This window comes from Macaca fascicularis, chromosome 5 (genome assembly GCF_037993035.2).
Source record: "Macaca fascicularis isolate 582-1 chromosome 5, T2T-MFA8v1.1".
NCBI lineage: Eukaryota > Metazoa > Chordata > Mammalia > Primates > Cercopithecidae > Macaca > Macaca fascicularis.
Window position 1 is genome coordinate 110169346 of NC_088379.1, and position 9209 is coordinate 110178554.

Here is a 9209-nt window from a genome sequence, read left to right on the forward strand (position 1 = left end):
CAGTAAGTTCTTATTTTTCTTTAAGCCAACTTACTTAAAAGTGTCATTTACTGCTTAAATAGGCCATTTTAATTAGGTTCATCTATAAAGAGTAAGATAAAAAAAGACAAGGAAATGGTACTTAAACCAACCTCAGTGGAACTACAGCCATCTCTGTTAAAACTCTTCAGGGTAGGGGTTTTTTCATATGGTAGAGTGGCATGAAGTCAAATGCTTTCCTTGCTGCCTTATGCCCAGTGGAAGCTGACATCTGTCAGTCAAACAAGCCACATATGCCTGAATGACCAAACATTATGTAAAAGGGACCTGAACTGCTAAACAAATTGTTGTCTTTATTTTCTAAGGATCTTCTGACATTTGCTTTTTAAATTAGAACCAAGTCTTTCAAAAACTTAGTTTTCCATTTTATTCATGTGAATTTGCTACACCCATTCTTTCACATCAAATATTATGTGGCATTACTTCAAAGTACCTTTTGTATACTGAATTTTCTCTTTTTTCCCATCCTATTTCAGTTTGGGGGATTTCTAGAGACATTTCTTCATGGTCATGGATTCTTCTTTCCTCGGCTGCATCACTGAAGGCATTTTTAATCTGTTACTGTGTGTTTCATTTCTAATATTCCTATTTGAGCTTTCCTCGTCGTCTCCATCTCTCTACCGAAGTCACCAATCAGGTCTTGCATGTTGTTCCCCTTTTCAGTTAGAGCCAATGTTTAGGTACATCTTTTCTTGGTAAGTTGGGGCACAACATGTCTCTTCTCTGTAGATGACTCTTCTAAGGCTTGGGGCCAGTTGGTGTCATGTGACATCAGCACTCCCATAGGCTCAAGAAAAGTCATGAATTTGCTGTTTGTCTAGGTTTTTTTCATTGTAAAGTTGGTAGTGATGCTCTCTAACCCCTTATATGCCTAAGTAGAAGCAAGACTCATGTGTGCAGGATTTAGACTTTGACCTTTTCAACAACAACAACAACAACAACAACAACAAAGCATATTAAGCCAGCTAGCACTACCAGCCATGGTTTACTTCCTCCAATTTTGCCATCTTTGTCTTCATAGCAATGTTGGTATAACCATTTACATATTGGGTTACATATAGTTTTATTATCTGATAAAATAATAGCATAAAATAGGAAAATAATTTTGCTGTCCCAGAAATAATAAATAAGAATTTTCTCATGAGCATAATGTAATTGAGTTAAAGATGAACAATATTAAAGTATGCTTAAACTGGTAAACCTTTGGCTTCAATCATTCTCATTGGGTCGAATCAAGCAAAGTGTAGGTTCAATCATGAGGCAGCAAATACAATTAAAGAATCTGTGTAAAATGCATGTTAAAGTTGGTGGCTAAAATTTGATTTGTATTTTAGGATGTTTGATCTTGTCTTAGTTCTCTGAAAAAAAGAACCTTTCATATATAAACCTACTGCTCATCTTCTATACAATCAACATTTGCACACATTTCTATAAGGAATAGTGTGATCATAATGGATAGAATTTTGCCGAAAAGGCTATCAAACTCATCATAAATTGTTTTCTTCATCCCAGAAATAGTATTGTGTTCATGTAGACTCAATCATAGACATAATGGTATTGTGTATGCCTGTGTGTTGTGTGTGTGTGTTTATGCATATACATGACTAATTAATAAAAATAGATCTTTCAAGTTAACCAAATAGAGTTATCATACAATTATACAGAAATTAATGAACCTATTAGAATTCCAGCTAAGATCTCAGTTCTCTGCCTCCTCCCTCCTGCTGCGTCCTTGTCTATTAACCCTTCAGTAAAACGTGATATAGGAGCCACATATTATTTCTCTTTCCTTCCTTCTGTCTTTTCTTCCCTCCTGCTCTCTCTCCGTCTCTCTTCCTTCTCTTTCCTTTGTTTTCTCTTTCTTCTGTTTATCCCTTTTAGTTCTTTCTTCCTTCTTTGCTTCATTTCATTCATTTTTTCCTGCCCACTATCAATTTTTATTTCTGTTTCTAATAAACAAACCCTGGTTTTCCCTGGAGAACTACTTTTCTTTCATTCTCAGTAAATGTCATAGGAAGAGGCAGTACCCCCTGGCCCAATTTTAGGGATAGGCTAAGATAAACCAAATCTTTGCTTAGCCTCCTTTGCAGCTAGTTATGGGTTGAGCACATGATCCAATTCAGCCAAATGGATCCATTCAGTATTAATTCTGATATTTTTTTCTGAACTTGTCAGGAACAAAAATTGTTCCCTATACAGAAATCACTAGCAATGGAAAATAAACTGTCAAAGTGCTAAAGGCCACAAAAGACATAAATAAAGCCTCAGAATAAAGCCAACTGGGAGTACTGAAAAGACAAAGAAAATAGGATAAAATAACATGAGTTTTACTTTAGTCTTTCCTCAGGACATTTCAGTCATCTGAGATGCAGTCCCCTTTATTGTTTCATCCATTGTGAGTAGTTACACTTCCTACCTTTTTAACAGAATAACTTAGTATGAAATAAGATATTCTAAACAGCTTCATTCTCATAGAAACCATTTACTCTTCTACACAACAGGAAGGCTGGATATATGGAGTCGAACCATCTGATTTAGTGGTTCTATTTTAGCACATCAACAAAAGACTGGTAAAGTTAGGAATAAGGTTATAAAGATAAGGAAAATTTTGCTTTTTATATTATCTGTTTTTTCTTTCATTCTTTCACTACATAACTCTGATGTAAATTGTAATCTGACTATAAACCTCAAAGTAATGAGTGATGCACTTTATTTCCTTTTAAATACTTTAGGACCTGTAGTGAAATGCCTTTTCAAACTATAGCCCATCATTTAAAAACCTATTTACTCACTCACTATTCTCTAAACAAACCTTTAAGTACTCTACTAAATTAGGTTCACCTGGAAGTCATATGTTACTTCTCTATTTAAAAGTAAGTAGATGGAATACTCATCTACAATATACGTATGAAAATGATCCAAAAGGTCTCTTCAAGGGACACTCCAGTAGCATTGAACAGCTTTACTTTCTTAGAGTTCATAAAGTAAGATATATTAACTTAATGTCATTAAAAATGCAAATTTATCTTTCAATTACAATTGATATTTTAGAGTTTACTGTGGGTGGCAGCTGTAGAGACAATTAAAGAATTCTATTTAAAGCTACTTCAAGCAAATAACAGCTATACCAGATTTCCCCATCGAATGAAATTTCTTTTAAAGATAGAAAGGATCAGCAGTCATTTTTTATCTAAATCAAGAGCAGGTTTATTTACCTATTATATGCCACTTCCACTAATAACATAAGGAATGTATACATAGATTATGAAATGAAAGATATAAATGTACAACATTGGCAGCGTGTATGATGATTACCCACAAGAATTAATCAGCATTTCTCATGCCATACACAATGCAGTTAGAATAGAAACAGCAAATCTGTTCAAGGAATGCAAACAAGCTGCATAAAAGGCTAAACAAGTAAAAGTATATCATCAACTATGACTCAAATTACTTCTTTAAATTGTGTGCCAGCTTCCTTTAAATTAGCTATTTAAGAACTTGGTCCACGATAGACTTCATAAACTGAGAAGTACTCTATGTTCTCAGGTTCACAATTTTGTTATAATGTCAGTGTGAGAATTGCATTTAATAATTCTGCTTGTAAATTAACCCTTACTTATACAAGTGATATATTGCTGTGGATATTTATGTATTTGTTAGTTATGGGATCTGTTGATAAGCCTCAGAAGTTCTGTAGTCATCCATGGTGACAATATGGCCCAAGCTCCTAAAGAAAGTGTAGATTGTAGTTTTATTCCTAAGTTATTTTACAACTCAAATTTTTTCATTCTTGATATTTTTGTAACATTCTTAACATTTTCTACCAAGTTGTGAAATCAACCATTTCAGTTTTTGTTGTAGTCATTGCTTCTTTTCTTGTTCTGGATATATTGAGGTCCTTGGGATTTTAATGGGCTGCAGCAATTACTATTCAGTTCTTTGGGATTTGGAGCTAGTCACTCTTTAGTCCTCAGAACTCAAGTGGTAAGGATTCAACTGACATCTTGTGCTATGTAGAGATTCTGTCCAATAGCAGGTTTTAAAATGAAACTTAAATCTAAGAAAATTCTGATGCAAAATACTTTCTCTTCCCATGTAAAATATAAAGAAATAATTATGGACTAACCATTTCCCCTGGAATGCATTTTGGCTATTAGTGAAAATGTTTATGATAAACTGTGTAAAGTCTAGAGGGTAAAAGAACAAGAACAGTAATTAGTGAAAACACTGCATTCGAATATTTCAATAGTCATGAACCAACTTCTTCCCTTGTAAAGGAAAGTTTAGGCGAAACTGAAAATCATATTATGCCTTTATTGTGATTGGGAGCACACCCAAATTCATCTCAATTCTCAATTTGTAGTTTTTAACATCTATCCACTTTTCTGTTCAAACATTTCAGCGCCCAGAGATGTTAAATAGCAATAATAATCTCATCTCCTTTAATGCAATTGCCAACAAAGAATATAAGGACAGGTAGATTGTGTTACACAAATTTTAGTAGAATTGTGCTTAATTTTTTAAATACACAAATTACACTCAGCATCAAACTTTTAACTCATGTATTTATATATGCGTTGAGAGAAAAATATTGTCATGTACAATGTAATTATTGCATCAGAATGTTGTGTATGGATAAACATAAATAAACAACTACATGCTTTTACATGCAGTGGAAAAGGGATAAATTGAGGGGGATGAATAGTTAACCACCTGTGAATTAGAGTAACTAATAGTTAAAGGAATATGTGTTACCAGGAAAAGAAGGAACTGAAATAATTCACTTGCAGAACTTTTCCTTGAGTTTCCACTTATTCTCTACTTTGTTCAATAGGGGAGATGGGCAGCAACCATGTGATGATTATAGGGAGGGTGAAAGTACAATTGTTGTAGGTGAGCCCCAGGTCTGACTTTGACCTTTCTCCCTTGTATGTATCCACAATCACTTATTTAATAATCTCATCCAGGCTCATTATTTTTAAATACCATCCGTTTCTCCAGTTTATAAATGTACCTTTAACTCTAAGTCCATATATTCAGTTGTATACTTGGTATCTTCACTTGAGTGTGTTAGAAGCAGTTTAAATTGTGTATGGCCATAAACAAAATTTCGTCTTCCCCATCTCAGTAGATGGCAACTGCATTTTTATAGTTGTCCATGTCAAAAACCTGAAGTCATTATCGATTATTCTCTTCTTTACATATGTAAATCCTGATTTGTCTACAAATCCTGTTGCCTTTATTTCAAATTATATGCTGAACTCAACCTCTTTTTTGTTTTCTACAACTTCCACTGCTAACACCCTATTTCCACTATCTTCTTTCACTTGGATTACAGAATTAGCTTCCCCAAACTGGTCTCCCTCTTTTCCCCTTGACCTTTGATAGCCTATTCTTAACACAGTAGCCAAGGGTGTCCTTTCATAATATACATCAGATTATGTCTTCTTCTAATCAAACCCTCCAAAGATTTCCTTTCTCACACTGAGTATAAGTCAAAGTGTTTAACATGGCACTACACAATCTTGTCTCTTTTTTAACCATATTTTTTGCTATTCTCTTACTCACTGCACTTCAGACACAATGGGTTCTTTCCGGACCCTGAAAATTCCAGACCCATTCTTGTCACGAGGTCTTCATATTTGTTAATTCCCTTTGCCAGTTAGGCTATTTCTAAGGTATCCATGTGGCTTACTTCCGTGCTTCTTTCGTGTCTTATTTCCAATGTCATCTTCTCAGCTAGGTTTTTCCTAACTACTCCTTTAAAATTCCAATCATCTTCCTTACTTTCTCAGCTTACAGGTATTCCTAATCAATCTCATGTCCCCTCCTAAATTGCATTCATAGCACATATTACCATGTGACATTTGTATGTATATATATTTTTATATATGCATATATGCATTTATATGTGTGCATGTATATTTACTTACTACTTAATAACATCTTTTCTTCCACTAGAAAGGAAACTATGAGTTGCCTAGATAAATGGAGAGCACATGGTAAATATTTATTGAATGAAACAATTCATCAATAATTGCTATGAAGAGGTATAAGGTACTTCGAGAGCCTACAATAAGTTTTGGCCGAGCATGGTGGCTCACGCCTGTAATCCCAGCACTTTGGGAGGCCAACATGGGCGGATTATGAGGTCAAGAGATTGAGACCATCCTGGCTAACACAGTGAAACCCCGTGTCTACTAAAAATACAAAAAAAAAAAAAAAATTCGCCAGGCATGGTAACTGGCGCCTGTAGTCCCAGCTACTCCGGAGACTGAGGCAGGAGAAGGGCGTGAACCCGGGAGGCGGAGCTTGCAATGAGCCCAGATCATGCCACTGCACTCCAGCCTAGGTGACAAAGCAAGACTCTATGTAACAAAAAATAAATAAATAAATAAATAAATAAATAAATATAAATAAAAGTGAACAAAAATAAAAATAAAAAAATTAGATGAGTTTTGGCAGTCACAATAATTAGGAAGGGATTTCTTCTAAAAAGGAATCAAAAAGTTCTGAAGAATGAAGAGGCATTATCCAGGAGGAGAGAAAAGGAAAGGGAATTCTAGGTATTAAGAACAACATGAGTAGCCAGGGGTGGTAGCTCATGTCTGTAATCCCAGCTACTCAGGAGGCTGAGGCAAAAGGATTGCTTGAGACCAGGAGTTGACGGTGCAGTGAGCTATATTGCATCACTGCACGCCAGCCTGGATGGCAAAAAAGAGCACCGTGAACAGAATATTCTGAGGTGGGAGGGAAAGCCCATCTTGCAAATGTGGGAAACTCCAGTTTTTATTTATATGTATAAATAGGTCTTGCAGAGACTGGAAGAAAGTCCAAGTGGCTGGAACTTAGAGAGAAAGGAGTGACATGATATGCAATAAGATTGCAGAGCCAGACCACAAATGGCCTTATAGATCACATTTTGGGTTTTATTCTAATAACAATGGGAAGTCATTGATGATAAACATGGAATCACATAAACGTGTGTGTGTTGTGTTTGTTGTAAAAGGTTAACTCAAGCTGAAGCATAGAGAATATGTTGAAGACAGATAAGAATAAATGGAAGGAGAATATTGTGGTAGTTCTGAAAGTAATCTCCATGAGACACGATAGCAGCTCGGACTAAGTATTTCTCAGCACTTTGCACTTATCCTCTTCTTCCCCGCCATTCCTAATCTCTTTGTCTTTACTTCTAGGAGTATTCAGGTCTTACCTCCTTCTCTCAGTTGGAAAGTGTTGAAATCAAAGAGCTTCACTCTACTATTTTCTACCACTCCTCCACATGTTGCCTGCTCTTTTCATAACAAATGCTTTCCACAGTTATTATGTATTTGTATATTTGTTTTAGCCATTTGGTTGAGTTCCATGGTGATGGTAGAGTGTTGGGAATCATATTTTGTTCATCTTGATATCCTCAGTAGCTGCTTCATTGAAGACACACGATAATATTTGTTGAATAAATGAGAAATTATGTCAATTGGTAGTCTGCCAACACAACAAAATGTTCCTAATGTTCTTCTCAGTACTGCTCTGTAGATATCATAAATTCCTTTGAGATAAAGGCTTTTTCTGTATAGTCAAAGCATATATGCTCCAGATAAAGTTATATGTTAGTGTTGGATGTGCACTCAATGTTCAACTATACAAACAGCCCAACAGAATATAAATATGCCCCAAATGTTCAAATTATATGAAGATAAAGAAAGTATTAGGGAAATAAATTATACACATAATTTTCAACAAAATTCCTCAAGAGGCTAAAAATAGCATACAGTGAACTAAAGTGGCAACTCATTAAAGCATACCTAACAAGCCCAAAAGAGTTTATGTGGCCTCACCAAATTTTCTAATTCCCAAGGAATAGGTCAAGCATCATAAAATGTTGAATCATCTAATTTAATTTCAACTGTACAATAGCGACAGAATCCTTTCCCCTAGAGATTCTTAATAACCTAGGCCAGCCCTCAGCTATTCTAGAGCATGGCCTAAACTCTGTTGAATAAAACACACACATATATACACAGATTGATCTACCTACACGAAAACACACATTTGTGTGTATGTCTATATATGCACATACGCACATTAATTCAATATTAATGTTTTAAATAAAAGTATAAGGCAAGTCGTGGAAACAACTTTTTGAAAAAGTTGTTAAAAGATAAAATGAATAAGGATTTTTAGTTACATTTGTTTTAGGATAGTATCAACAGTTAACTAGTACCATTTAAATGTTCTTTACCAATTTCCCTTACAACTATGCAGTTTTCTGGAAGCTGTAAGATTTTAAATAGAAGATTACCTTTCAGAAAAGTTGTAAAGAGAAGATCATAACTCCAGCCAGGCAAACATACACTCCTACTATCTAACTGTTAAAGAAGTAATGCAACTCAGTTCAGTATTAAAAATACTTTATACTTATGTTAGACATAAGAATAGTTTTTAAAGTAGTGTTCTTGGAAAGAGATACATACATTGCTTCCAATTTGTGAAAGTATAACACCTGTTAACCAGAATGATTTTTTGTCATAAGTAACATATTGTAAACAAAGCACAGACCTACCTAAAAAGATAATTTGGTTGATACTGCATTTTATATAAATACATTGAAATTAAGAAACATTGACTTATAAACTGGCCTCAAAAATCTGAATTTTAAAAAGCACAAAGATAGATCACAAGCTATTAGAATAAAAGATTAAAAACAAAATTTTGAAATAAGCAAAAATTTTATGTATAACTATGCTACTTATGTAGCATATGCAAATATAACCTTAAATTTGTGCTCATTGTGTTTACTTCAAATAATATTTTCTTCTCCACTAAAAAAGACATAGTATCCTTAACACACACAGGAACAGAAAACCAAATATCACGTTTTCATTTATGAGTGGGAGCTAAATGATGAGAATACTTGGACACATAGAGGGGAACAACACACACTGGGACCTTTCAGAGGGTGGAGAGTGGGAGAAGAGAGAGGATCAGAAAAAATAACTAATGGGTACTAGGCTTAATACCTGATTGATGAAATAATCTATACAACAAACCCCCATGACACAAGTTTATGTAACAAACCTGCACACGTACCCTGGAACTTAAAAGTTAAAAAAGAAAAAGAAAGAAGACAAGACAAGAGTGGAAAAAAATGGAAAGCAGTTTCTGCA